At 34.2% G+C, this 17,158-nt stretch overlaps 1 pseudogene; it reads right to left on the bottom strand.

The window, feature by feature from the left end:
• Window positions 1–13,843, bottom strand: part of LOC114890226 — a 58,083-nt pseudogene extending 44,240 nt beyond the window's left edge.
• Between the last annotated feature and the right edge of the window lie 3,315 nt (window positions 13,844–17,158).

The following is a 17,158-nucleotide window of genomic DNA, read 5'->3' as shown; positions in this document are numbered from 1 at the left end:
ACGCTAATAATAAGAACTCCCATATTAGCTAAACTGAATTATTCAGATGTAATTAGTAGTGTCTGAAATTACAAATTCTATAGAGCAGTAGCAATATGATATTATGTTCAAGTGTCTGGAAGGCTCCACTGCATCTCTGCACTCTGTGGTTATTGCATTCTTAATATTTGGATAACATTTTTGTTAGGGCAAGCCATTGCTCTACCTTGAAGGAGAGAATAGAATTGAATTCTTTATACCACGTGTAAAGAACTTCAAGTACATGTGTAATTGTAAGTGGGCTAATTGCATCATCTAAACATTTTTAAAAGACTTACTCTTATGTACATTGTACATTTTTTAATGCATTCATTTTTAAAGTGTATAAGAATCAGATCCCTCTTCCTCCATCCTTGTGATTCTTAGTAAGTATTTCTGGGGTGTGAATCAGGAGTTTGCATTCTGAAATAGCATCCAGATGATTACAGGTGAATCAGGTATTGTACTTTGAGAAACATTGATAGTATCTGTGATTTCCAACACACAAAAATGTAAATATAAGTTTCTGGGATGCATTGGTATTGAGAATGACTTAGTTAGATTGGATAATTTGTTAAGATAAGCCTATCATGATATTTGGAGTGGCTGAATTGATTGAAGACTTAGTAGTCTGTTGAGGAAAGTTATTTAGCTTGATCTTGATTTTTATCTGTGATACATACATATATATTAAAAATAAGAATATTTGGTGATTTGGGTCTAATTAATGTGCATTCACAAAGATTGGAATGATAAAAGGAGAGAATCTGCCTTACCCCTGGACTAAGTGAGTAAGGGGAAAGTTATAAGAAAAATGGAAGAGTTGGCAAAGGAGCTTGTCCTTAAGCAGAACTTTATCCATTAGGCTAAGCCTGCAAGGGAATAACTGAAACTGGGAAACTCAGAGGAAACTCAATCTCAAGACAGACTTATGCCCAAAGTAATGGCATGATCCTAGAGATTTTGCTTACATAAACATGGCTCAAGGGAAGAGGATAGACATTGTTACTGGGTTTCCATAAAGTGGGTTCTTAGATAACTTCACAGATTTTCTGCACATCCTAGCAGCATGACTACATAGTGTATAAAATAATTTTCTATGTAAAGCAAAGTAAAACTGGGGAGGGTATGGGCTTCCCTTGTGGTGTAGTGGTTGAGAGTCTGCCTGCCAATGCAGGGGACACAGGTTTGAGCACTGGGCCGGGAAGACCCCTCATGCCACAGAGCAACTAAGCCCGTGTGCCACAACTACTGAGCTTGTGCTCTAGAGCCCCTGAGTCACAACTACTGAGACCGTGTGCCACAACTACTGAAACCCGTGCACCTGGAGCCCATGCCCCGCAACAAGTCACTGCAATGAGAAGCCCACACACTGCAACGAAGAGTAACCCCCACTCACCACAACTAGAGAAAGCCCATGAGCAGCAACGAAGACCCAACACAGCCAAAAATAAATAAATAATAAATAAATAAATAAATAAATTTTTAAAAATCCCAAAAAACTGAGGAGGGTAAAAAGACCAACACAACCCTGCTGAATTTTCGAATTTTCTGCAGTTCTGGAGTGCCTCACAACTAGGAGAGAAAGTAGAAAGGGAGAAAAAGAGAGAAAGAGAGGGAATTTAATGGTAGAAGTTGAGGGTGCTTCTGAGACTGACACTGATTTGTATCTGAAGATCAGATATAAAAAGGAACTTCTCAGATGATGCTTGGACAATGAAAGATAAAGAGGGGTAGTAAATATATCTTTTTAATACTTTGTACTGCCCAAATTCATTTAGTCTTCTTTAGTCTTATTCAAAATGCAGAGGCTCAAGAGCCACAAATTAAAAGATTTGTAGTGTTCACTACTTGGTAAAGTTGGGCTTCAAAACAAAAATTAATTCATCTATAGAAGAATAAGGTAATAATACTTATCAAACACCTTAATTATATCTGGAAAAGATTCAAAATTTTTTCTGGGAAAACTCATATAGAATGAGCAAATGTATTAAAGAATGGTATTGACAGTGTGTTATGATTACAAATACACTTTTCATTTCTTCATTATTTCAAAAAATATTCATTGACTTCTTAGTATTTGTCAAAAACTGCTATAGGTTCTGGGAGATATGAATGAAAAAGCCAGGTCAAATCATGCTCTCTGAGAGCTTACAATATAGTGGAGAAAATGCAGAGAAAAAAGAAACAAACAAAAAATCAGATGGTTACAAAAGCTATGAAGATAATTTAAAACAAGATGACATTTTAGAGAGTATCAGATATGCTATTCTAGGATGGTAAGGGAAAGCCTCTCTGCTATAACTGTTAGCTTTTGCTTCATAAACCACCCCCAAATTTAGTGGATTAAAACCGCAACCATATTTTTTTTTCCCTCAAATCTATGATACGTCTGTCTGCTGTTTTTTTTGTCTGCACTTTCCCATGTGTTTGCAGTCAGCTGGAGAGTTGGCTGGGGGATGGCTTATCTTGAATGGTCTTTCTCACATGTTTGGAGATTTGTGGGCTATTGCTCAAGGTAACAGGGGATACTGGTCACATGTTTCACATCATCCAATAAGCTAGTCTGATTTTGTTTACATGAATGTGATAGATTAGTCAAAATGATTTCAATTGTCACAAGAGAGAGTTGCCAAGTGCAATTAATTGGAAAGCTCTACTTGTATCACATTTGTTATTATCGCATTAGCAAGTCCCACAGCCAAATCTAGCATCAGAGTGGGAAGGCACTACCAAAGAAAATGTAAAAAAGAGAGGGGAAGCTTTGTGCTATTTTGTTTTGTTTTGGGCATGTATCAAGGTAGCAGGATAGGAGGCTCTTAATTTTCCCTCTTCCTACAGACCTGCTGAATATACAACTACACATTGATCAATCTTCTCTGAGAGAAATCCAGAAACTAACTGAAAGACTTGTACATGACAGATGACTAGAAAACACCCACATGGAAGCAGGTAGGAAAGGCTGAGATACAGTTTGGCCATAAATCCCACTCCTGGCACAGAGTCTTACAGGTAGGAGAGAACCCCAAACTCCCAGTTTCTCCCTGGAGAATAAAGAGTTTGGGCAACACACATAGAGCCCAAACTTTTAAGGCTCTCACCTGAGGTATGGGTGACCAAACCATCCAGCTCTGAAAGCCAATGAGTTTCGCATCCATGAGTCCCACAGGACTGAAATGTTTAAGGCTGAAACATTCCACATGATAATAAGAGTTAAGGAGTGAAATGGCTTTTCATCACTGACATACAATTAAAGTGCCAATATTGGACAGGCAGCCCACATGGAGTTTGGTATTCCAGAATAAGGACAATTGAAGTGAGAAAGTAAGTAAGTGTCTTAGTTCTCACCAAATGAAGATACAGGATCAAAAAGCTGATCAAAATTGTTCTCTGGGTGTTTTTTGAGTAATCATGCTACTATTTCACCTCATGGAATCAACACATAAGATATAAAAGGGTGCCTTGGCAGTTATAACTGGTTTATGTGTTTCATTTGGTGAGAAATGTTTAAGGTACAATTCAGAATGCTGGAAATACTTATAATGATAATCCTTCTACATCTTAAAGTTAGATGGCAAGAACTTTTCTATTCCATTATGTGATGTGCAGTAAAATTTTGCACAGTGCTTTAATGGCAATTGATGTCATAAAGGAAACAATGGGAATATGTTAATTGGTTTGAAAATTTTTTCTCTAAGTAACCACACTCATTTCCATTTTGGAGTGAAGCTCCAAAGCTAAATTCAAGTTTACTATATTCAGTTATATCCTAAGTGACCTTATTTCATGCATGGTTATAATTACACTGAATAATCAATGAAGAAACAGGAAACTTCAAAGGCTAATGCATAGAATACTTTATGGTATTTAAGATAAAATATGACTAACTTTTCATTTTTTTCTTTATGCTTTTTGAAAAACTAATTCCCATCTTTCACCTTGCATGAACCATTACTGGGACACGTGCTATTCTCTTGACCATATAGATTAGTTCTATTAAAACTCTATTGCTCACAAAGATAGATTTGCACTTTTCATCCATCACTTATCACTATTGACTTTTAAAATAAATTTGCTCTGACACAGGGTGTTTGCACACTTCATCAAAATCGGAATCCGGGTCAAAATGATATCTCATAGTATTTTCTGTTAGAGCAATTCATGGTCTCTGATCATATCTCCTATCCTATTGTGGTAATCTAATATTAACAACAAAATTTTAAGTATTACCAGCTTTCATGTGTACTGAAAGTCTCCCTAGACAAACTATGGTATTTGGGTCATTTCTTTAAAAAAATCTTTCTAAAAAATATAATCTAAGAAAATTATAAATTTAAGAATTTACTCAAAATTCTCCAGAAAATATTTGTTCTTTTCTATTCAAGCAATAGATCTAAAGGACAGTTGTTTGCTTCATAATGTTTACTGAATAGAAGAAAGTTAATTTCTTGACTAATGCAAGTATTTTATAAATCTGTGCAAATGAGTGATGTAGAAAACAGACAAGAATTTTTCAGTGCATATTTCAGAAAACACTAAATCCACAAAATATTTTGTAAACATTCCTGTTAACATAAAGATATAAAAGGAAGTTTAAAATGAACAAACAAAAAGACCATCTATTTATCAGATTACAAGTACCATGTGAAAATCCAGGGTTTGATTCACTAGGCTTTTAGCTATGACTTCAGGATATTTGGTTTTCAGCTATTCTTCTGGTTCCCCAGGACCATCAAGTTTCTGGCACCATTTGCCTTGCTTTCATATCCATTATGACTGTTTCTTCTCCTTTCTCCACTTTCCCCAATCTAGTCATTCATTGAATTTGTACTAACTGAGTGCTTACTTTTTGCCACTGTGCTAAGTACCATGCTAGATATTACTAATTCTGGTTAGACATCATTTCTTTGCAAATGCATTTTCCTCAATTGCCTGGACATGGCAGCTTCTACTATACTTACACTCAAAAGTCATGGAAAGAAGTCTCTAATCATCTTCTGATCATAATTGCATAGCACAGAACTTGAGAACTCAGTTTGAAAATAGAAAACGCTGGTATAGAATCCTTATGTTGTCTTGTGACGTGTCAACATGGCTATGCTGAAATACATTCGCTATGATTTCCTTTCCTGTATGTTTCTGTTTAGAGTGGGTTATAGGAGAGACTTCTGTGAGAGATTCGAGGATGCCTGTGAAGCGGCAGCCATTTTGTAGCCTTCACACCTTGTTGCTGATGGCCTGACTCCTCTTTTTTATATAAGGCTGCAGCTGGGCCTGCAGTTGCTTCACCTTTCCTTTGTTCCTTTTCTGGCTTCACTAACTCCTAAGTTGGGTTTGTGTTAGCTCTGTGACAAAGCCCAGCTTTTGTAGAACACCCAAGCCACTGAGGACAGAGACAACAACAAGTGACATAGGTTTCAGCTTCTCCTCATGGGCTATATAGCTTGTGCTTTGGGTTCTTGCTCTCACCCTGACATGACATCTATCCTCCCCTCCTTGCTGCCTGTCGCTGTGTACCTCAAGATCCAGCATCAGATACAAGAAAACAGATTTATAAACACTGCTTAACCAGTTCTGGATAAGGTCAAACCACTGAAATTACTGCAAAGGTCAAATCTCTGAAACAAATCTCTCTGTCTCTGTCTTTCTCTCACAGAAATACAAGCATTCAAACATTGCTGCTAGGAATATAAGCTTTTATAACTCTTAAGAAAGATAATGTTTTAATATATGTTAAAACAATATATGGATTTAGGAATTTCAATTTTTAGAATGAAAAAATATCTCAAACTATATGAAAATACACATGCACCAAATTATTTATTGCTGCATTATTTATAAGTGCAAGATACTGGAGGAAAATATAATCACAAACATAGGATATTGGCTGAAAAAACTATGGTATAATTGCACACTGGAGTCTATACAGTTATTAGAAAAACTGAAGAAGCTCTATATTAACTAATGTGAAATAATTTCACTTAATAACATTAGGTCAGAAAAAAAAAAAACAGCAACAGATTGTATATTGTATGCTACCATTTGCATAAGAAAGAAGGGGAAATAGGAAATTTATATGTTTTTACTTTTAAAAATCAAAACCTAAGAATGATGGTTCTAAAACATCTCAGATCTCCCTTCTTTTGGTATAGTTCTGACATCTGGATACAAATTAAGGTTTTATATAGTCAATAAAATAAAATAAATGATGCTGGAAAAAAAACGTTAAAATGGAAAACAAATTAACCTAACTGTATTTCAAATGAATAGCACAACCAGAGTGATGGGTGGGACAAAGAAACAACCCAAGTAACTTGTAAACATATTACCATTGTATTTTGCCTATAATGCCTTCAGTATAAAGACAAAAATATTTTTTAAAAGGTTCTGAAATCTAGTTAGCAAGATTTCTGTATTGGTATGGATTAGTAAATTTGAAACCGCTTTCTACGTATTCTGGGATTGACAAATGAGATTATGCATTGTGGACAATTGCAGCAAGGTATTTTACTGTTGAAAAAGGGAGTAACAGTAATGGAAAGGGGTGGGGGATAGTAGAATAGATCTTCCAGTGTGGAATTGAAAGGGGAAGTATCAGCTTGTTATAGCTAATTACAGGACAATGATTCTCAGATTTCCACACGAAAAGAGTAACTCATACTCAATTTTGAATATTTTGCTAATAAAATTTATGGAACAATGTTAGGTCAGAAAAAAAAAACATTCTGAGAATGTTCTAACTACTGGGATTCATTTTTCTTTTCTAGCATTTCCATTTCTCAAAGTAAAAATTGATTAAAAATTATATAAAAAATGAATTAAGCTTTCTCAGAGTATGTGGACATTGGAAAAATAAACTTCAAGTTTGTGACTATTTTGTTTTTTTTATGAAGAGAGCTCTTAGAGTGATGTTTCTTTCCAATTTATTACAACCATCCTTATAGACTGACAGCAAGGATGCTGCTGAAACCTTACTTTTGAGGGTTAATATTAAATCACCATTCTTATATTTCTCTTCCTCATTAGTTCAATAATGCAAAAGGTCTAATGTAATGTCAAAGGAATTGCATTTATAAAACTGGAAATATCTGTGGCTGCTTGTCAGGGTCGACTCCCCAACCCATTTTTTAAAAATACTACTGAAAAAAATTTGCATTGAATCAGTGAGTAACTACAGGAGATTTTATGAGTCAAGTTAGCAAGTAGTTTGGGAAAAATGTATGGATAATTGGTTAATAGAATGAAATATAATAAATATAAGATTATGTAACACAAGTTCCTTCTTGTCCCGGATTTAAAAATCGAAAATATATAAGATTGTTTAAAACACATATGTGATGGATTTGAAGCCTCTACTGTATCATAGCTTACTAGATACAACATTGGTGTTTAATACACACTGCAGAATTTGAAATCAACTTTGCAGTCATATTTTATTGAATTTAATGTTTAATTTTCATTTCTTAGTTGGATGATGTTCAGTGTGATGCCTCCAGTCTGAAGCAGTTGTCTGAAACCTGTTTTGGGACACTTAAAAGACATCCAGTGAACCTCACATCATCCTGCAGTTTCACCATTTATTTTTGGTAATATGCTTAATTTCTCACAAATGCCTTGCTTAGTACTATAACAATCAAAAATTACCCTATTGTTTCCTAAAAGCAGCTTTCTTTGATTAACAGTCTGCCACATTAACACCTATACAACTTTGAACTAATTAAACAAGATATTATAGGTTTGCTGAGTTACTAAACCAGGAGGTGTTTATTGAAATAATAAGCTGAACAAAAGTTCATTTAATTATGACTGGAATGTTGTTTAATCAAGGAACAGACAGACCTGGAGTCACTTAAAGTCATAAAAACTGCTTAATTTCTATAATTTGAAATGTTCAGTTTTAGGTAAATTGCAAATATACACATTAAAATATGCTCAACATCATTAGTTTTGAATGAAAGGAAAATTAAAATCACAATGCGACACCATGACATGCCCATTCAAATGGCTAATATTAAAAAAGGCTGTTCGTGTCAAGCACTGAAGAGGATGCAGAGCTATTTGAACTCTTTCAATCACTGCTGGTGTGAATGAAAATTATACAACCACTTTGGGAAATGTCTGCCGGGTTGTTCTTTTTTAAAAGTCAAGCATATACCAACCATATGACCCATCCATTCTGCTCCTAGGCATTTACCCAAGAGAAAAAAAGGAAATATATATCCCTACCAAAAAATGTACATTTATTCATAGCAGAAATATTTGTACTAGACAAAATTAATCTAAATGTCTACTACCAGGTGAATAAATTGTGGTATACCTAAAAAATGAAACATTAGCAATAAAAATGAGTGAACCATTGATACGAACCATTGATACAAGAATACCATGGATGAACCTCCAAGTAATTCTGTGGAATAAAAGAAACCAGACCTCTCCTCCCCACAAAAGAATAGATGCTATATGATTTCATTCATATAAAATTCAAGAAAATGCAAACTAATCTCTAGTATAATAGGTTAGTGGTTATTTAGGGATGGCAAGGTGGGGTGAAGATAAGAAGGAGGAAAGGATTACAAAGTAGCATGAGGAAATTTTGGGAGGTGATGATATGTTGACTATCTTGATTATGCTATGGTCTTACAGAAGCATGCATCTGTCAAGCTTATTAAATTTTACACTTTCAATTTGTGCAGTTTATTTTATGTCAATTATATCTCAAGAAAGCTCTTAAAAACAAGACAATTAGATTGTCTCCGTCACCTCCTGCTGAGGCTTGTTGCAGGTGAGAACCTACAGTTTTAGAAGTAGATTAGGGGTCTTTCTGCTCTCTTCTATCTGATATTTTCCTTTCAATAAAAGATTTTCATCCTTCTCAGAGCTGGTCTGAGAGAAGAGAGGAAGGGAAAGAAAACTCAAAAGATTTTACCAAATAGGTATCATCTTAAAGTGTTTTGGGGCTTTTGTGGTCTGTGATCACATGTCCCATATAGGGCCCCTTCAGCTTCAAGTCTCTCAATGTAGACCAGGCCAAGCTTTCATCTGCACGCTCCCGAACCCCTTTCTACTTTGGCATCTGAAGATAGACTCCTAGGACATCTCACTCTCTGGCAGAATTCATCAGAAACTGGAAAACTTTTAAAGAGGTCACTGGAATTCACACCCCTTTGACTGGCTTGAGAGAAAAGTACAGTTCATTCCCAGACAGAGTCTTGCTCCAGCCAGGTCCTCACCCTCATCTTTGTCAGACATCAGCTCCCTCGATCCCAATGGCAGGAGACACATAGTAAGCTTTCAAGTGGTACTGCATCCTGAGGACTTGGGATAGTGGCCTGCATTCTACTCCTTGCTGGAGATTGAAATTTTAGTGCAGGTATTTTCGATTACACTTTCTTCACAAAATTCTACAGACAAATCTGACCCTTTTATATATTAGATATGGGTGAATCCTCTAACTAGTTCTCAATCATCTACCATAAAATGTCTGCTTAGAGTTATATCTTACAAGCTACTTTGGAATGTAACATCAAGAGGGGATATATGTATATGTATAGCTGATTCACTTTGCTGTACAGTAGAAACTAACACATTGTAAAGCAACTATATTCCAATAAAAATAAAAATAAAAAAATAAGTTAGGAAACTTTCCTTTAACAACCTGTTACAGATTTACTGAGTCAAGAGATATTATTGAATATGTCTTTTGTGTAAGAAACTGTACCATATTCTATAAAAAATAAATTGTAATAAACATATTATATCCTCAAATACCTTTTTTATAGAATCTAATACAGAACATAGATATACGGGCACATGAGTATAATTCAGACAGACAGTGGTGTGCCAGAAAAGAGATTAAAATGTACAGTGAGAAATTAAAGGTACAAAATAATGCTTTATTCTGGTTTGTAGGATTTGGGACAGTGGAAAGTGTTGGGAAAATCTATATGAGTAAAAGATGATTAAAACTAGAGAGTATGATACTTTATAAGAAAAATAGCCTTTCATCACTGGTTATTTCTATTTAATATAATAATTCAATTTTAAAACCTCAGACTTCATGACTTTGGTGTTATCCAAATATCTATTAGTATGTTTCTGAATATATTTGAAATGAGCAAATTGAAATATTTATGTGCACATTAAATTCTAAAAATATAATAAATCACAAAGTTTCATGTACAGTTTATTAGTGAACAGATTACCTCCTATGCTTCCTGGCTACTTTCATATTGATCAGAGACTTAATAGCCAGATAGAAATGATACTTACACTTTGTAATTGCCTTTAATAATGAGGGGATTTTTTGGGGGGTATTCTATGAACAACATAGCAATATCTTATTTTGATTAAAAATATGTTATGAAAAGTAGACTTTCTAGAGATGATAAAAAACAAAAAGGAAAAGGCAACATAATATAATAAATCTTATATAATAAAAGTTTCTCTTGTTTAGATATGATTATCTGAGGATACTTATGAAATGGAAATATGTAAATCAAGCTTGAGATACCAGATATTTTAGGGTAAGAATTTTTTTGGTACCAATTATAAGCTGGGATAGGGTGGTGGCAGAATAAATGATCTCCCAGAGCCCTCACTTTGAGGACAGTAGAATACATATCATTCATAGGGAAAAAAAGAAACTATTAAATATGTACATGTGTGTGTACTTGTGCATGTTTTTGTATATCTGTGTATACACATTCTTTCATGCCCCAACCAGAGTCAGTGGTAGTTTTCTTGGATCCTCACTGCTTCTTTTTGTACCATTCACTGTAATTTCCCTTGGAACACAGCAACATTGTTATGTAAATTATTTTTAAACATCTTTATTGAAGTATACTTGCTTTACAATGTGTTAGTTTCTGCTGTATAACAAAGTGAATCAGTTATATGTATACATATATCCCCATATCCCCTCCCTCTTGTGTCTCCCTCCCACTCTCCCTATCCCACCCCGAAGCACCGAGCTGATCTCCCTGTGTGATGCAGCTGCTTCCCACTAGCTATCTATTTTACATTTGGTAGTGTATATATGTCAATGCTACTCTCTCGTTTCGTCCCAGCTTACCCTTTCCCCTTGATTTTGCTCTCAATGCCATTATCCAACGTCTAAATCTTTTACTTTTTTTTAAACCTAGTGCAGTCTTTTTATTTCAAAAGAAGACAGACAAGCAGCAAAATTAAATTCACAGATTTAGTGACAGTAAAGAGATGACCATGATGGATATTTAGACCTATGTAAGTACCATAAGCTGGCTATGGCCCATATAGCAAATTTACTTGAGAATAATTGTATCAAAACTATCAATATCATTGCCATGCTAATTTAGGCATTTAAAAGTTTAATTATATTTTAATCAAATAATAACATGATAAATGAATTTGACGACATTTGACATTTGCAATAGTATGCAAAATATGATGTAGCATTTTGTTTTAAATTATTTATAAAGTATTCTCAATTAGTTGGAACTTAAATAATTTTAAAATTTCTGATCTTTCCAAAGAATAGCATATTTTTATTGTTATTCATGGTTTAAAAACACTTTCATATTTTTAAAATTAATTTTTAACTGGAGTATAGTTGCATTCCAATGTTGTATTAGTTTCTACTGTACAGCAAAGTGAATCTCCTATATGTATACATATATCCCCTCTATTTTGGATTTGCTTCCCGCTTAGGTCACCACAGAGCACTGAGTAGAGTTCCTTGTGCTGTACAGTAGGTTCTCATTAGTTATCTATTTTATACATTGTAGCTTTTTTTTTTTTTTTAGTTCTTCTTTATAATTAAATAGAGACTGGATTTTCCATATTTTTAAGAGAATGCTAAGAAGCTCAGAGGAAAAAAAGAGATCATTATTTAATGGTCTTCTGACTCCATGACTTTCGATTTTTCTACAATATTTTAGACATGTTATGATGATATTCAGATATAAGAGATATGGCTTTTTTGAATAAGTGGTCACAGAATAAAAATTAAAGCCAAAAAACAAAAGAAAAAGCAAAAAATTAAACTCAAAACATAGATTAGTCTAAACAACTATACGTAGTACAAAATCAATAAGAAAAGTACATTCATTAAAAGGAAATTAATTATTAGTACGGGATTAAAATGTATGGTAATAAAATAACCTCATGAAACTACAAATGAAATAAAATAGACCCAGAAGGTCCACATTGACCATAAGCTTGAAAGAACGTACTCAATAGTCAAACATCCTGTATGATGTAGTAGGATTTTTTTGAATTTTAAACATCTTTAATTTCTAGAGAAAAGGGTAAAAGAGATAATTTAGAAATGAGGGAAAATAAGATGTTCTTGTTACGGGATTTTTTTCTTTTATTCCTGGAATTTTCTCATTTAGAATAAAGTTCTCCAGTAGGATTTATTCAAGAAGTATAAATGTTGCCAACTTTCCCAAGAAATTCAAAGTCAAATTGCTGAATAAAGTCTAATAAATAAACATGAGCAATATAGATTCAATTAAGAGCTAATTTGTGTAGCTCTGAGATCCTAGCATAGAGAGAGAAAAATGAGTACTAGGACCTAGAAGGTAGAAGCTGACTTAGTTATTAAAGATCAGTAGTAGCGGGAATAGAAGAAAAAAAATAAAAAGTGAGGTGATTCATGAATAAATACACAAAAATGGGAAACTATGCAACACAGTGAAGAAATAGATATGACTACAGAAAATTTATTTAGAGTAGTATATTAGTCTGTTCAGGTTGCCGTAACAAAATACCACAGGCCGGGTGGCTTAAACAACAGAAACTAATTTTCTCACAGTTCTAGAGGCAAGAAGTTCAAGATTAAGGTGCTGGAACATTTGGCTCCTGGTGAGACTTCTCTTCCTGATTTATAGATCACCACCTTCTCCCTGTGTCCTCACATGATGTTTTCTCTGTACAGAAGGGGAAAGAGAGTTTTGGTGTCTCTTGCTCTTTTTATAAGGGCATCAGTACTATCAGATTAGGGACTCACCCTTATGATCTTATTTAACCTTAATTACCTCCTTAAAAGCCCAATCTCCAAATACAGTCACATTGGGAGTGTGGTCTCAATATATACATTTTGGGAGGATACAATTCAATCCATAATGGGAGGCATAAGTATTAAGGCCAACTGGATAATAGGTTTGTACCAATATATTAGAGCTGAAATTTGTGGGCAGGTTTTGCACTCTGACCCTGTATGCAGCTTTAGAATGTTTACTCAGAGTTTGTGAAGGAGCAAGAAATTCCCATGAATCCAACCCAGTGACGATGGGGTAAATGGTCTGTTTATAAATAAAAATGAAATTTATCTGTTGCTGGGTAGAATTTTTTCATAACATCCCTTAGGTATTCTAGAAAATACATTAGGATTATTTCCTATGAGCCTTTTCATTAGGCTCCAAAGTTTCCATTTCTGCTGAGGACAAGGGAGTTTTGGAAAATTACAGTTAAAAGTAAAGAAGCCTTTTTTTAAAAAAAAAAAAAAACTTTTGAAACAGTCTCCTTTAGGAAAATGCCCAGTCTTCCAGGGATTCTTCTGCTCCTCAGTATGCCTGATGTGTGGAAGACTGCTTATGTGTCCACATCATGACAAGGTCTTGAGCCTAAGCTTTGTATGAGATCCTTCTCCTGTCTTCTGGGTCCTTACTGGATTGTACATTGATACTCTTTAGCATTGGGTGTCCTTCTGCCATTTATGGTGCAAACTATGGCTGCGAAAGCTCATCAGTGTCTTGGCCACAGTCAGAGCCTGCTGGACCCTCCTTGTGGACCCATCCCCACCACTGCTTTTGCTGGTACTGTTGAACCCTGGGGCCTCCAACATGTTCGACTACTTGTCCTAGGCTTTTTAAGTGTAGCCTTTGCCATGGGATCATCATCCTCTCTCAATACTAGCTATTGACCTACTAGCTCTCGACTATCCCTCCATAGTGCCCAAGAATTGACTTGGGTGTAGGAGGAATATTCTTAAACACCTCTCTGGCTCTAAATAAATCAAGCACTATTTCTCTTCTCCTAAAATTGTATAAATAATAGGGGTCTGGTCCAGATTCCCTTATGAGAAGATAAACAAAAGCTCCACTGGACTCAAATGTTTCCTTTATTCAGGGGCATTTTGTAGTTTCATGGTCCCTTATCTATGAAGTTATAACCCAGATGAGTATTCAGGAACCTCAGGTCTGACTTATTTCATCTCCCTATTTCTCCCTTTTTAGACCTAGAGTTTCTTTATCCAGGAGTTACTGTTTTGTCTTATTCTCCTCCCTCCAAGATAACATGCACCCTTGTCCTTTTTCTAGGATAGACAAAAAGTTTAGATTCAGACATGTCTAATGAGCTGCAGAGAAATTTTATTTATGAAAGTATTTAAATTCATTGATTTCATATTTTTACATTATTTGCATGTAAATTCATTTACATATTCTGATAACAAGTATGTATGGACAGTCTTAGTGCTATGCTGTCAAGATAAATAGTGCATCACATAGTCAATGTTCTCAATGAATTTGGATTAAGACAGGGAAGACAAAGATTTAAATAGAAAATTACAAAAGAGTATTATAAATACTATGACAGAGGAGGAAGAGAGTATTATAAGAGAAATTATCAGGAATATCCAGCTCACTTCATGCCCAGGGATGTAATAAGGAACATCTTCAAAGTAGACAGAAGGGTTAATGGGACAGCTAACAGGAAGTGGGTTCCCATAAGATGTAGTGAAGCAATACTACTTTAGGATGGCCAATCTAATGGTTTAAGATAGATGGATTGGAAAGGATAGATACAGAAGTAGATGGCACTGTCAGAGCCTCAAAATTATTGATATATGAATGAATTAAGAAGAGAACCTCTGGGGGAAATGTTATAAGATTTAGGGGAAGAAAAGGGTTACTGAAGATGGCATCTATGGCATTGGTGAAATCTACAGTGAAATACCATGATAAAAATAATCAAATAAAATACTAACAAATATTAAATAAAATAATTATGGAAGAAGTAGATGTAATCTTTCACTGTTATACATCAATCAGGTTTCTATAATTGTATCTAGTTTTGGATACTGAACTTTAAAGTGTAAAAAAAAAAAGAGTAGAAGAACAGGAGATGGTCAGAAAAGAGAAGCAAAGATAATTAAACTTTGGCAAACAGACATTAAATTAATTAGATTTGTTTAGCTTAGAGAAAAGGACAAAGTTGATCTGATTATAGAAATGAGTCATATGTAGAGTAATTAGGAGGGAGATGCAGTTTTCCATGTCCCCAGATGACTGAACAATAGGAAATGGACTTTAATACAGTTGTAATTTTATTTTCATATATAAATGGGAAAAAAACACTCTAAAATCTACTACAAATAAGCTATTATATAGGTTACTATATTGCATACTAGTTTGCGAGAGTTTCCACGGGACTGTATTTTGAATTGATGAGCATCTGTCTCTGCTGACTGGTTATTTATGAGGTTAGGGAGGGAAACTAGATGTGCTCATGGGTCTGTGATTTAAACAAATTTGCAAGAGTTTCTTAATTTCATAGGTTTGTTCTGAAAATTAATGTAAAATAATGTAACTTTCTTCCACTATGCTTTTTTAAAGTCAGTAGCCTCTCTACAAAGTATGAATTAAATTTGGGAGAAAAAAATTGTTAATTGCTTTACTTTTTTATCTTGCTACAAATAAAAATTCAAAATTCAGTCCTTAAAAATATATTATTAACTAAGAGAGTTTTCAGTAAATGTTCTAGTAATTTTACAACTCTTTATGATTTTGCCTTTTATAAATTACATAGAAAAAGCTGAATTTACTCAAATCAAGGTAGACATTTTTAGAACACTATAGGAAGTTCAAGACCTGATTAAATTTGTCTTTTTACAAATATACCTAAACTTCCTGTAAATGTCCATAAGCTTCTAAAGTTGTCTGTGCACGAACTGGAGACATAATCAGAGGTCATTGGGAAGAGAATTAAGCTCCACCTCCTAGAAGGAGGAGTATCAACAAATGTGAGGACACAGTTAAATCCACCATAGTAAGAGAAATATATATTTTGATGAAGATGCATTTAGATTGTATATATATATATATATATATATATATATATATATATATATATAACACGTTTCTTGGAGGCTTCTTTAGCCCTTAAATCTGTAAAGGTTCAGTGCATTGACCAAGTCAAACGTGACCAGGAGTGACAATTAAAGAGTTTAGAGTAGCAGGATCATAGGATGCTCTGGGAGGAGATTGAGCTTTGAGTGTCATGAATTTTAAACAGCTAGTTCAGGGGAAATTGGGTAGTACATTTTGAAAGACATTAAGTAGCCAGAATCATAAGTCTATCTAGTAGGCAACAGGTAGCTAACCACAAGTTTGTTTGGGCATGCTGATTTGCTTGCTTTTGGTGATTTTTCTTATTTTAAGTAGAGAATGTCAGTAGCATCTTTGTCTTTAAGGAATAAAATTTAGTTTGTGTCAGTGGTGATTGGTGTGAACCCAAGATTAAGCATAAGGGGTATATTTTAATAGAGAAGTTGAAATATATTATCATCTCACCTAAATGGAACTACAGTATACTGTAGATGGGAAAGAAAGGTGGGATATGGAGACAGATGCTTTGGAAGTAAAATTGACACATTTAGATGGCACATTGGATGTGGGAAGTATTATGTCTTAATACCCAAAGCACAGCATCTCCTTATTGCCAAGTTTCCTCTGAGAGTCAAATGCTTACAACCATGTGAATTATAGTTGCTCCTGATTATTAGATACTGAAAACATTTTTAGAGAAATGTAAGTTGTGTCTCTAAGGTATTAAAAAAATTCACTCTACATATATGTTATTTCAATTGTTGAACTTCCCTTGAACATGATAAATATTAATGCCTGGACTGCTTTGCATTTGGGTTTGTCATCAGTTAGCTCACTTTATTATCTGCACACTAAATTGAAGATGATTATATTAAGAGCACTTCATCTTTTCATTATCTTACATTTATTTGACTACCCTACTTGACTGCCTCATATTTAATTGAAATCCCAATTGAGCTGGGAAGTTGGAAATAGAACTATTGTGTATGTCTCTCTGTTTGAAGCATTTTTCTTTGAGATTGGCAGTTACCTTCTTCTTTTTTCTTTTTTTT

The sequence above is a fragment of the Monodon monoceros genome, unplaced genomic scaffold, assembly GCF_005190385.1.
Source record: "Monodon monoceros isolate NGI ecotype Baffin Bay Population unplaced genomic scaffold, NGI_Narwhal_1 Super_Scaffold_11, whole genome shotgun sequence".
NCBI classification, from domain to species: Eukaryota; Metazoa; Chordata; class Mammalia; order Artiodactyla; family Monodontidae; genus Monodon; species Monodon monoceros.
The sequence above is the reverse complement of the archived record's forward strand: the minus strand, read 5'-3'. Positions and strand labels throughout refer to the sequence as shown.